The sequence below is a fragment of the Pteropus vampyrus genome, unplaced genomic scaffold (assembly GCF_000151845.1).
Source record: "Pteropus vampyrus isolate Shadow unplaced genomic scaffold, Pvam_2.0 Scaffold221, whole genome shotgun sequence".
Taxonomy (NCBI): domain Eukaryota; kingdom Metazoa; phylum Chordata; class Mammalia; order Chiroptera; family Pteropodidae; genus Pteropus; species Pteropus vampyrus.
Window position 1 is genome coordinate 437,741 of NW_011889002.1, and position 14,634 is coordinate 452,374.

General features: G+C 35.2%; 1 pseudogene; it reads left to right on the forward strand.

Annotated features, from left to right (window-relative positions):
• Positions 1 to 5,898: 5,898 nt before the first annotated feature.
• LOC105300854 overlaps positions 5,899 to 14,634 on the forward strand; it is a 17,667-nt pseudogene continuing 8,931 nt past the window's right edge.

Genomic DNA, 14,634 nt, shown 5'->3' on the forward strand with positions numbered 1-14,634 from the left:
AACCCGTTAGGATGTTTTTGCTTATAACAGAAATCACAAATTTAACTTACTTTAAAAACAATTTTAGAGAAGGTCATCGTAGATATAGAAAAATGCAGTTTTATTTGAGAAGTATGGGTAAAAATTGTATTTTTATGTAAAATAAAATTATGATACCAAAGTCTTATCAGATACCATATATTTTTATTTCAATTTTCTATTCTATACAATAAAGAAGCTCTGAGTCAATAGGAGTTACGAAGCATTTTGAGACTTTATTATTATTATGCAACAAGCCTTCATTTCTTTTGTTATTTTCTTTTCCACATCTGTTTCATTTTTTTTTTAAAAGTTATTTCCAATAGTTGCACATAGTTAGGTAGTGATGAGCTAGTATGAGATTAAAAACTTAAAACATAAGACAAATCTAACGTTTTCCCAACGTTCCAACTAAATGTGTTATATATTTTTTTCTTCCTTTCCATTGACTTCAACGATTGAAATTTTATTTTAGGAATATAAAAAGAAATCAATCTCTAAATCACTTTAATTTCTGTAGCTGAATTCACAAAATCTGATGTTTGAAAAACTAAAGAAATATTCTAATAGTACATTGTATATATGTATATATCATGTTTATATATATGTGGATACCAGTATATGAAGCATTGTTTCCCTTTTAATTATTAACCCTCTAATAATAGTTACATTTTATTCGTACATGTGTTCTTTTATGTGCATTATCCTGTAATTTAGAGTCTTCTGCCAGTATTGTAGAAACATTTTTCTCAGCCTCCAATCTATCTTTCAAGTAATCTGGTCTTTGTCTAACTATCTGACTTATTTGTGAATTCTTTTGTGAGCTTTCACTGTGTTAGGAAATGTTGTGGTGTATGTTGTTATGCCCTGTTTACCCATAATTTTATGCAGGCAGCTAGCTTAGTTAAAATGTTGGGTTATTGTGAAAAGATGAGTTGTTACTTTTTAAAAGAATTTTAGTATGTTAAAATAAAATAAAAGAAAATGTATAACAAATAAAAGAATAAATCAATTATTGATATTGATTTTTATATTTCTCGGATAAAACTTTGGTGATCTTTTGCTATATAGTTCAGTCCTTATGCAAATATGGTCCTTAAATTTGTATTTCATGATGAAAACCTATAGTTTTAGAACTCCCAATGAAAATATAATTTCATTTTTGAAATTACATTAATCTTTGCTTTCTGTCATTCCCATTACTTTATAATCATCTTCCTTTAGGAAGTGTGGGTAGGAGGATGAGCAGTTGATACACATTTTAGAAAACCCATTTTCTTAGCTCCGCTTTAGGCCTATAGTCTTTGTAGCAATTTTCAGTGGTCTCTACTAGTGCAAAAGTTTGGTCTCCTGTTAAATTGCCACCTGCGCTAAGGAGAGCTAATCCATTAGAGCTGAGCAGCACTGAGAAGGTGCCATGGTGCCTGGGGCAATCTCTTGAGTTTCAGTTATAGCAGCTGCTGGGAGATGAGTTTGGGATGGTCCTTGTTACAGAAATTAGAAGGATCAGGAAGTAAACAGAGGTGCCTTTCATCTGACCCAGCTCTGAGACAAAAGGGTGGGGAATGGGGGGAATTCCTCTTCTAATTACTTTACGGGTCAGTTCTCTGAGACTGATGTCAATGTCTGACACTCCTAATCTTTAGGGGAAACTTCTGAAAAAGAGAAAGAAAAAAAGTCACATGCAATTGAAGCTGTCAAGTTTTTCCTTCTGAAAAAATCTTGCCCTCTTGTGTTTGCAGTGCTGCTGCCCTCTATTGGGTCCTGCCCTTTCTCCATTGAGGAGCAGCTGTAAGAGGGAACTTGCAAGTACAGCTCTCCTGACCTGAAAACTTTCCCCTAAATTTCAAGAGTACCCCTCTTTCTATATCAGTTTGTTATTTTAGATTTTCAGACTGAATTTTATTGCACTTGATGACTTGGGACAAGTTCTAACTACTATGTTCCTGTTGGTCTTATCATCTTTTAGAGTTGACCTCTCAAAATTTCAGCCATGTTGATTAGCTGCCAGCATCCTTACTGAGCAAAATATGAACAGCATACAATCAAGCGTCTGTTGCCAACGTATGATGACAAGGTTGAAGGAAAGGTAACTAGATAAAAGATGTGTGGACTTACTTGAGGTAAAAGAATAATTCAAGTATCGGTTCAGGCAGATAATCCCCAATTTTTAATTTCTTATTTGCTCTAATATCAAGTATATGTTTACTTCTATGTGACGGGTTGTCTTTTTTGTTTGTTTTGAGCACAGAGATTCTCAAGCTATATTTTAACAATGAAGAGTAAGCTATTGTTTTTTTTCCATTTAAAAAGTCAAAAGATTATATTTATATAAAGGACATATTTTTCCTTAAAGAAAATGTAAAATGTTTAAATAAGGGGAAAAAAAGACAAACTTTATATTTTGAATTATAGTTTTATAATTATTTTTCTAAACATATCCATATTTGTTTCTCAAATGGAATCATAAATGCATGAGAACCACATTTTTACTTAGCAATAACAAGGATGTTTAAACGGTCTGTGATATACTATTGTGTGGATTCCTGTTGTTAGGTAGCTAGTCAGACCTGAGTGACAGGGGAACAAAGGAATAGAGGCCTAGCTTAGAGACAGCCCAAAGAACAGCTTATTGGTAGTTAGAGAATCCCTCCTGCAGCACCAGAGATAAAGGACAGGAGGGCCATAATCTACAGCTGGTTTATTCTGGCCACAGATGTCTGCTCAGAAGATACTACCCTAACTTGCTCACAACCTCAGCCTCATTATACTGTCATTATAATACCATGTTTATGCCCAGAAGTTCATGAACTTAATTATAACAGACTGAATTCTGGGTAAGCACATGCACACTAGGTAAAGAGTTATATAGCAGCGAAGTGGCAATCAAAATGACCTTAGGTGCCAGTCACCTAGGAATGCCTTTGTAACGACCCATCTTGGCCCTAATACAATACAATCTTTCTCACTTCTAGGGGTTTACAGATTGCTTTGATGAAACCCCATTCTTCCTTTGGAGCATGCTCTGTCTTTCTAAAATATACTTTTAATAAATCTTTCCTTATTCTCACTGACCTGTGATACTTCACTGCATCAGTGAGGAAGAACGAAGGAAAAATTCTAATTACGCTTCCGTGTCGTTGTCCCCCCACCCCATGTTGCTGGGGTGACACTGAAGTTCAGGTAACACTGTGCCATAATATTATGCACACTATTTGTTATGTAATTACCTCAAGGGCAAAGATAAGTTCATTTCTATGCTTTTCTTTGATGTGATGTAAGAAATAGAGAAAAGGTCATTATAATGATTAAAAGTTCTTTTTTTTTATTTTTGGTGGCCTACTTTCTAAAATTTATATTTAATACAAGATTTTACTTTTTCCTATACCTTTTTCAGTAAAGATATAAAACTTTTTTGACATTTTATATTAATAAGATTGATTAAAAAAAATACTCTGAACTAAGATAAATATCTACTTCTAATAGCAAAATGCCATCAAAGATTATTTTTCTTTTTTTCTTTTTAGTAATTTTTTTTATTTTTCAATTATAGTTGGTATACAATATTATATTTGTTTCAGGGGTACAACTTAGTGATTATACATCTCTATAACTCACGAAGTGATCACTCCAATAAATCTAGTACCCCACAAACACAGTACATAGTTATTATATTATTGACTATATTCTTTATTCTGTAGTTTATAGGTCCATGACTGTTTTGTAACTATCCATTTGTATTTCTTAATTTTATCCCCTTTTTCCTCTGACTACCCTTAATCACCCCCTCATATGGTAACCCTCAAAATATTTTCTGTATCTATGAGTTTGTTTTTGTTTGTTTGTTTATTTGTTTTGTTCTTTAGATTCCACATGTATGTGATATCATATGGCATTTGTCTTTCTATATTTGTCTTACCCACTCAGCACAATACCCTCTAGGTCCCTGATGAAATATCTTTTGCATCCCTTTACTTTCCATCTGTGTGTGTCTTTTAATCTGAAGTGAGTATCCTGTAGGCAGCCTATGTAAGGGTCTTGTTTTCTTATCCATTCAGTCAACCTAACTTTCGATTGGAGCATTTAATTCTTTTTCTTTTGAAGTGCTTGGTAGATATGTAGTTATTGCCATTTTTTATTCATATTTTTGATACATATTTTTTCTTCTTAAAGAAGTCCCTCCAACATTTCCTGTAATACTGGCTTGATAGTGATGAACCCCTTTAGTTTTTTCTTGTCTGGGAAGCTCTTTATATGTCTTCTGAATCTTAATTATAGATTCATCAGGTAGGGTAATCTTGGTGGTAGGTCCTGGGTTTTCATCACTTCGAATATTTAGTGCCAATTCCTTCTGGCCTGCAAAGTTTCTTTTGAAAAATTGGCTGAAAGTCTTATGGGAGCTCCGTTATAGGTAACTAATTGATTTTCTTTTGCTACCTTTAAGATTCTCTCTTTGTATTTAAACGTTGGCATTTTAATATGATGTGTCTTGGTGTAGGCCTTTTAGGTTCATCTTGTTTGGGACTCTCTGAACTTCCTGGGGTTGTATGTCTATTTCCTTCACCAGGTTAGGGAAATTTTCCATCATTATTTCTTCAGATAGGTTTTCAATTTCTTGCTCTCTCTCTCCTTCTGGTACTCTTATGATACCAGTCTTTTTACTCTTGATGTTGTCCCAGAAGCTCCTAAACTATCTTCATTTTTTGGATTCTTTTTTCTTGTTGCTGTTCTGATTGAGTGTTTTTCGCTACCCCATCCTCTAAATTACTGATATGATCCTTCACTTCATCTGCTATGTTGACTCTTCCTAATGTGCTCTTCATCTCAGATATTGTATTCTTTATTCCTGAGTAGTTTCTTTTTATGTTTTTCATCTCCATTTTTATGTTTCCTATTTGTTGTTGTTGTTGTTGTTAAAGTTCTCACTGAGTTCACCTACTCTTCTTTTAAGCTCATTGAGCATCCTTTGAACTCTGGATCTGGTAGATTGCTTGTCTCCATTTTGTTGAGTTCCTTTTCTGGAGCTTTGTTCTTTTATTTCATGTGGGACATGTTTCTTTGTTTTGCCATTTTGGCTTTCTCCTTGTGTCTGTTTCTATGTATTAGATAAAGCTCTTAAGTCTGCTGGTATTAGTAGAGTGACTTTATATAGTAGGTGTTCTGTAGGGCCCAGTGGCACAGTCTTCCCTGGTTACCTAAACAAAGTGTTCAAGATATGTCCTTTGTGTAGGTTGTGTGTGCTCCCCTATTGTAGTTGAGATTTGATTGCTGTTAGCATGTTAATGGTAGGGATTGCCCCCTTGGGATGATTGGCTGTGAGGATTGGCTGATGAGGTGCTGACCCTATGGAGCAGGATTCACTTTAGCAGGGCTCTGGGGCCTGCCCGATCTGCCCTTCAGATGTTTTCTCCTCAGATGCACCCCTGGGTGGTATTCTGGCTCTGGCTCTTGTGCTGGTTGAAGCAGGACATTGTGTATGTTGGCCCAAGGGCCTCCTGGGAGGGGTCCAGGTGCAGGCCAAGTTCAGCTGCAACTGTGTACCTACCGGGCCATCTAATAAGAGTCATTAAGCAATTCACAGATGACTGCCACCAGTACTAGGCTTATAAGTGCCTCAAGAGGCCAAGCCAGAAATGGGCTGGCAGCCACTAGTACTGGGCTTGGGGATGCTCAGCAAGAGGTATGGGGCATGCTGAGGCTAGATTCTGCTTCTTTAGGTTTTGTGAGCCTTGGAGAGATTTTAGGAAAGTCTGTACCATGAGCCAAGACAGGATATTTGTATGAAATAAAACACTGGAAGCAGTTTGGTGGTCCCAGAAGTTGGGAGAAGTGCAATCTCAAGGAATCACCTGGGTGGGGCGAGGGCTCAAACAAGGAGTAATGGATACTGCCAGTACTTCTATCCAGGAGAAAGCCACCTCTCAAGCCCTTTCCCTGAAGCCCAACAACTCAGTGTCTCCCTGCATGTTCCTGGCATTCCTTGAGCAGCTAGCTGCCCCAGATGGAGCTCAGAGCAAGTGAGTCTATCAGCGAGTAAGTCCAGGTATGGGCCCTTTAGGAGTAATACCTGCAACTCCTACAATCCTCTGTCTCACTCGGCCACATTTTCCTCTCTGATTTTCATAGCCAGAAGTTGTGGGGACTTCTCTTCCTGGCACTGGAGCCCAGTATGGAGCTAGGACCCCTCTCTCCTCAGGTGGGGGTGGGGGTTCTGCAGTCAAGATAATCATCCCCCCAATTCTCAATCACCACACAGTGGTTGTGAGACCAGGCCATTTTGCATCTCCTCCCATCCTACCAGTTTGAGGTGACCTCTCATGTTTGTCCATAGTTGTAGGGCTTCTGTTCAGCCAGACCTCAGGTGACTTCCAGTGACAGTTGCTTTGTAGTTTTATTGTAAATTTGGTGTGATAGCAAGAGGATGCATGCACAGCATCTACCTTTTATGCCATTTTGACTGGTCCCCAAAGATTATTTTTCTGAATCAATATGATAAAAGATCTCCTGCTAGAGGCAACAGGATTGGTTATAAATTTTGTTTTCTATGAAAACTAACAACTTTGGAAGTGAAATCTTACTTATTCAACAATTTAGTTTTTGCAGATTAAAATAGAAAAACTTAAATGCTGCAAAATCTTCATTTCAAAAGACAAGTGAACAGTTTCAGAAACTAAGGAATTTTTTACTACAAAATCCCTTGAAAGGATAAAGGCCCTTCAAGAAATGGATCTCTGTAATCTTTAAAGATCCACTTCTAATCAACTTGTACCTAAGTGATTTTCCAAATGAGTGAAACTCTTCCTTCCAGTTTGGAGTAAATGTCAATTCTAAAGCTTAAGTTTCTACAAACAACTCTCAAACACTCCCCCTTTGCATGACGCTTGAGTACAAGGTGAAAAAGAGACATTTCAAGTTTAATATAATATAGTCTGTGTGTAATAAAGTTAATATAGAAACATACCTAATATGTTATAAAGGCTTAAATATTTTTCAGGCACAGCATATGTATTCAAACTTTTTACACTTATTATTATAAATTTTGATATGATCCCTATTAAATGTGTTTTTAAACCATAATTCTAATCTCTTATGCATTTTTGCATTGTGATTTTTTTCAGGAAGTTACAATACTATATACACATCAGGATTATTGTCTATAATACATTTTCATTTATGATATAGATATATTTCTCTGTCTCTATATATTTAATGATAAAATTGTTTGTAGTGGCTGGAATGAATATACTCTAATTTAGCATTAGTACTGTAGAGATAGCTAGTTGTCTCCTAGGTATGTGCCCAGCTACAGACTATACACACAAATACACACACACACACACACACACACACACACACACACAGATATACTCACAAAATTATACATACACACAGAAACATGCAAAAATGTACACATACATGGTCATAGGAAATAAAACTGAAGAAACTAAATGAAGAAATTTGCAGTAGTTATCTCTTGGTAGTGGAAATATTGGCACTCTTTTGTTTTATCTTTTGTTTACTTATATTTGGTATTTCTCTGAAAGTTTAATGTTGGGGTGTGGTAAAAAGTATTGTATCTTAAGTACATTAATACACAATTTGAAATAGCTAATGGTATAGTATCACTTTTTATTTTAATTTCCATCAATATAATGGAAATAATTGATGGGATCAGCTAGAGAAAATAGGTAAAAACTTAATGGGGTAAATTTCCCTACTTACATTATATTTGTGTAAATCTGAGCTAAGATCGTGCAAGAGTATAATAAAGAAAACATGGTAATTTCTTAATGAAAACTGGTCAGTCAGGAGAGTCCATTTGTTGTAAGAAGCCATTAACTTCTCCTGTAGGTATATAGTGCCCTTGACATTAACTCAATCTGTTTTTAGAAGGTGATCAATCTGTACAAAATGAGCCCTCACCCTATTATAAATGAATTCCAAAAATATTCCTCAATTGGGAGAGACAAGATACTATATCACAGATGGGAATAGATGTATATACAGTTTAACAACACCAAATCCAAACAGAATTTTTTTATATTGCTAATTTCCTTCACTAGTTGTAATGAGATTTGGTGTTAGCATTATCAGAATTTAATAATGAATGAATATTGTTATTTTACTCCTGGAAAGATTATGCATTCACTTTAACAGAGAAACATTTATTCTCTTTGATTATGACGGTACTCATCAATTTTTCATTTTTTTCATAAGTGCTCATGATAAGGATAATGAAGTTGAGATAGGCAATTCATCAGTTTCTGATAAAGATTTGTTGAGGACTTTTATTATTCTAGAAACTTGCCCTCATTTATTCAGTGCAACACTAATATTAATCCCTTTCCTTGCCTTAAATTTTTCTTCCTCTTTTAGAAATTGATAAATGAGATAATGTGCATAAAAGTGCTTTGTAAACTCTGAAGTGCTACGCAAATGTAAGGTATTATTATTTAAAATTATGATGTATGCTTGGCCTTTAGAATGGTGCTTTTTGTTTAATAATGATGTCTAGTTCTTTCAATTGCTTGGAGGATCAACTAAAATAGTTCATTGATTGGTAAATTAATGCTACAGTCTTCCTTTTGTAGAGGTTTCTGAGATGATAATTTTTCCTGTCTTGAGGATTTCATGTGATTCAGAAAGGAGAGAAATGTAGCTTTTTAACATTTTATGACTTTGCCAGATAAAAGGGTACTACTTTTAGACCTACTTTCTGTACCCTGGTATTCAATTCCTCTTTGAATCTTTTTGACACTAATGGCATTGAAATGCTCTATACAATCTCATCACTAAAGGAAACTTTATCTTAGGGGGACTTGATCCCTGGGAGTATCTTGCTGTTCACTTAATTTTTTTTTTTCTTAATCAAAACACATTTTACTACAAGGAGTAAACAATCTTCTCCTGGGCTCGATTTTTTCCATGCTCTAAAATGTCCTTCTCTTTGGTGCTCATAGATATTCTAAATTAATTTGTATTCTGAATTCTTCAGTAGGATCTTAAGGAATTACCTCTGAAACAAGTTATCTCTACTTTCATTTTTTAAGTTTGGATTACTCATTCTAATTTCTCTGCAAGAGTCATTCTCACCCAGGCTTTTACAATCCACATGTATATTCTGAGCCCTTGATAAATGTGCCAGTAACGTGAAATGACTTTGGGAAGAGGGGAAGTTACTTAAACTGTGTAGTTATTTGTAGGATAATGTTTTTCAGACAGAACACCTTATAGAATGGATCCTGTGAAGTGAGGAACAGCAAAATTCAATCTGCTATCTGTTGTAAGCAAGAGGTAAGAGGCTTAGTTTTCGTTTAAAGGAAAGTTGGTAGCAAATTAAGAGCCTAGTGTTTACCAAAATTAGTTGAAATGTCCTTGTGAGTATAGCAAGTTCAAGGCAGAAATTCTTCTATGTAAGACCAATGTGGTTCTAAAAGTGTAAATAATCAAATGACTATAGACCTCTTTGAAGATACTTTATATCAGAGTATGGTTGTGCTATAGTTTTTGCTTATGTGTTGTTTTGAGACTTTATATTATTTTAGCTCTGCTAACTAATATTCCAACGTTTGAAAGTATTTGCTATAAATTCTAAAAGGTTGAGGACTACCTTCCACAGGATTAGCCAACTTTAATCTACCCAACAAGAAGATGGTTACTAAAGAAGGAAGATCTCATTATAAAATTGTTTTATTTAATAGCCTGCATAAAGCTTTCTAATGAAATGATACTTGTAACCGGTTTTAGTCAGTGTCTTATGACTTACATTTCCTACAAGTAATTTATTTCAAAATTGAAAGTCAAAGGCAATACTACCCACAAGCTCTTGAAAGAGTTCACCATAATATACCACATAAAAATGTTTTGGTCAACAATAAACTGCATATATGAAGGTGGCCCCATAAGATTATACAGGAGCTGAAAAATTACTATCACCAAGTGACCTCATAGCTATAGTAACATCGTAGCTCAATGTATTACTCATGTGTTCATAGTGATGGTGATGTAAACAAACCCACTGTACTGCCAGTCTTATAAAATTATAACACATACAATTATGCACAGTGCATAATATTTAATAATGATAATAAACAACTGTGTTACTAGTTTATGTATTTACTATACTATCATTTTTATTGTTATTTTAGAGCGTATCCTTTTTACTTATAAAAAAGTTTGCTATAGAACAGTATGGTATGTTATGCCAGAAGCAGCCTCATATACATCTCATGTTTACCAAATATCCTAATTGCATCATCTCCCCTTGTGCTTGACTTAATCTTGTGTCATTTTGTTCATCAGGGTCCCTACGCATACAAGTTGCTAAAGTTGCCAGTAAGAAACCACACTGAGTGATTTACCTGGGAAAAAAAATTAAAACTGATTAAGAACTACTAAGGTGGAAAATCAGTGATGGTTATTGATTGCCAGTCAGACATGTACCATTCCACCATAGCTACAATCTTGAAGAACAAAGTGACAAAAGCTGTGCTGTTAAAGCACATGTTTCCTCAAAGGCAATGAGTAACAAAATTCATTAAGGGCCTATATTAGACATGGAGAAACTTCTAAGACCCTGGTTGAAGACCAGGCACAGAAGCATATCCCTCTCAGCACCATAATGACCATAGCCAAAGCAAAAACTTTCTTTGCAATGTTGAAAGAAAAGCCTGGACATGACTGCAAATGTTGAATTTACTGCTGGCTCTGGGTGGTTGAAAGGATTTATGAATCATTGTTCATTACATAATGTAAAAGTGAGTGGTGGATCTGTGAGTGCTGATGTGAAGGCAGCTAAAAAAATTATGAAAACTTTAGATAAGCAAACTGCGAAGGAAAATTACTTGCCAGAGGAAATAAATACCTTCTTATTCTGGAAACAGATTTCTGAAAGGACTTTTATCTATAAGAAGGCCAAGTCAATGTCAGTTTTCAAGGCATTTAAGGATGGGATAAGAGCATTGCTTAGAATAAATGTTGCAGGCTATAAATTGAAACCTTTTGTGATCCAGGTCAGTGAGAATCTCAGTGCTTTCAGGCATATTAATAAGCAAACTGCTCCAGTGTACTATAGGAGTAATAAGAAGTCAGAGATGACCTAAATCCTCTTCCAACATGCCCTCCTGAATTATCATGGCAGCAAAATGGAGAAGTACTATTTGGAGAATAACATCTTTCAATATTTTATCAATTGTTCAAAATTCTCCCAGACATCCTCCTTTTATTGGTGATCTTCATCCCAATATCAAAGTGGTTTTTGTCCCTCCAAACTACCTCTTTCATCCAACCATGGATAAAGGGGTTATAGCAGCTCTTAAGACCTACTACCTGAGGAAGACCTTTGCCCAAGCTATTGCTGTAAATGTGGAAGATGCTGAGAAGACACTGATATAATTCTGAAAGTATTAAAACATCTATGACTGTACCAAGAAACTTGCTTGGGCTTGGCATGATATTATTGAGGAGTATATGAATGACATCTGGAAGAAAACACTCAAGAGGTTCATCTATAATTTCAAAGGATTTACCAAAAATTAGGAGGTTGCAAAAGTCAACAAGACTGTGGTTGAGATGGCAAACAACTTTAACCGGGGTGTGGATGAGGATGACATTGAAGAGCTCCTAGATGTTGTTCCTGAGGAACTGACTAATTAGGAGTTGTTGAAACTGGAATAGGGATGCATAGCTAAAGAAGAGGCAATAGGAAAGGAAACTACAAGAGAAGAAAAAGAACCCCTAAGAAAACTCACAGTGAATGAGTCATTAGATGTTTTTTCTCATTTCAACAAACTCCTTAAAATGTTTGAAAACATAGGTCCCAACAAAAGAAGTTTTTATTAACAGAGAGGAATGATCATGGCACATTATTATTATCTGCTTTTAAGCAAATTTATGATGACAAAAAGAAATAAACCAAGCAAGTTGCCATGGACATATTTCTGAAAAGCACCCCCTGAAGAAGAGCCTCAGGCAGGTCCTTCAGGAGGTATTCCAGAATAAAGACATTGCTATCATAGGAGATGACAGCTCCATGCATGTTATTGCCCCTAATCATCTTCCAATGGGACAAGACATAGAGGTAGAAGACAGTGATACTGATGATCCTGACTCTGTGTAGGCCTAAGCGAAGGTGAGTGTGTCTTAGTTTTTAACAACAAAAAATAAATTTAAAAAGTAAAAAACAATTAATAATACAAAAATTCTTATAGAATAAGGATATAAAGAAAGAAAACATTTTATATAACTGTACAATGTGTTTGTGTTTTAAGCTAAGTGTTATTATGAAAGAGTCAAAAAAAGTTTAAAAATTTTTAACTTTATAAGGTAAAAATGTTACATTAAGCTAAGGTTAATTTATTACTGAAGAAAAAATTATTTTATAAATTTAATCTAGCTTAAGTATACAGTGTTTATAAAGTCTACAGCCATGTACGATAACGTCCTGGCCTTCACATTCACTCAGCACTCACTCACTGACTCACCCAGAGTGACTTCCAGTCCTGCAAGTTCTATACATGGTTCTATACCTTTTATGACATATTTTTACTATACCTTTTCTATGTTTAGATATGTTTAGTTATACAAATAGGTATGATTGTAGGTACAGTAGCATGCTATACAGTGTTCAGTATAGTAGCATGCTGTACCAATCTAGATGTGCAGTAGGCTGTACTGTCTAGTTTTGTGTAAGTACACTCTATGATTTTTGCACAATGATGAAACATCTTGACATATTTCTCAAAATACATCTTCATGGTTAAGTGAAACATAACTGTATTTTCCTTATGAATTTACAAACTTGTCAAAGAACCGTTGATTCTTTTTGAGCTACTATAAAATTTGGACGCTCTATATACTTTTTTGGCACGTGTATTTCAGAGAGGAGAAAGGAAAAATTTTATTTTTGTAAAAAAAGAAAGCAAGTTTATTTTCTGAATGATAGAGCTGTGGAGGCATGAATAGTTTGTGATGTGAGATGAGAAAAAATAGTATGGAACCATGCCTGAAAGGTCCCACTGGGACTGAAGAAAACTGTCAGGAACCTGGCTCAGGATTGCAAAACTATATTTTGGGTTCTAATGAAATCGCAGACCACAGATGTCATGCACTAATATATGTATATGTCAATTATTTAAGCTGTATAGTGTAGTGTAAGTTAGTGAAAAAGTGTATCTTAAAACCTTAGTAGCTTAACATAGTAAATATATTTCCTGCTCATATTGATTCCAATGTTGTTGGGTGACCTTTCTCATATTCCTTCAGCCACTCTTGGTTTTTCTATCTTGTGGCTCTATCATCCTTAGGGCCTTGGAGTCCTTTGCTGGATACTCTGTAGTCAGCTGACATATACAGAAAGAGTATAAGCCTGGAGAATAACAGAAAACATGCTTAGCAGTTCTATCTAGAAGTGATACATTGGTTTTATTCTGTTGAACAATCTCAGTGACACGGACAGATAGAGATGCAATAGAAATATTGGAAAATGTAGAACTTGGCCAGGAAGCTGGTAAATAGCAACAGATCGACACTGTGAAAAGGCAGCACATCTCTTTTGCAGCTAGCTAGACACCTCTGTCTCAGCAAAGCTATGTTTGTTTGTCTGTCTGTTTGTTTGTTTGTTTGTTTTTCCTCCAGAAACACCAAATGGCTCAGGTGTAAGAGTGGAAAATGTGGCTAGTTGATTTCATTTGTGTGTAATATTTTTCCAAAGGAGTTTGGCGGAAGCAGTGGTTAACAAGAAAGAAGTGCAATAAATAATAACTGAGTATCAAGGTGTTGAGGAAAGAAATGAATCCATGGAAAGTCAATATACTTGGAGAAAATGGCAACTACATTGAGGGAAGAATGTATAGTCAGTGAGGGATAAAGTTAGATCAGATAAAATGATTTATTTATTAAGCATGTTTTTGGAGTTTAGATCGAGAGTTCAAACAATAAAAGCTGACAGTGAGACTATAGGAGTTGTAGTAAAAGGAAAGTAGAATGATGTCATTACGGCTCAAGAAGAAAAATCTGTGAGTCTAGGGTGTTAGGTAATGCATGTGACTTTTATTCCTAGGATAGTGACGTGTGATAAATTTATAAAAGTGTTCTCTATTCTTCACACTCCCAGTCTTGTCCTTTGTTCTTCCCATTGTAGGAGGGATATTCTGCCCATAACTTGATTCTGGGCTTTACGACATTATTTGCTTTGGTCAATGTAATATTGGAAATTGTGACACACGTAGAAGCTGAAAAAGAACTTATGTTTTATTCTTTCTTTCTCCTTTGTCTTTTCCCTGAGAACATGCTTAGGCCAGCTTGCTGGTTGAGGAGATATTCTGAGCAGAGTTGAGTTGCCTCGCTTGAACCACCTGAGATCATTGAAGACCAATCACAGCATGAAGAACTCAATCAAGGTCAACAGAGCAGTCTAGGGTATCCCTGCTGGGTCCAGATAAGTGAAGAATAAATCCTTTTCTTTAATACGGTTTGAAATTTTGCAGTTGTTGTGAAGAATCATTGTGGCAATAAATAACTTATACAAGAAAATGGCTAAAAACGAGCTCCACAGAGAATGTGGGGTAGTGATATGTATATCAAATAGGTAGCAACACCTTTTTCAGATGCTTGCTA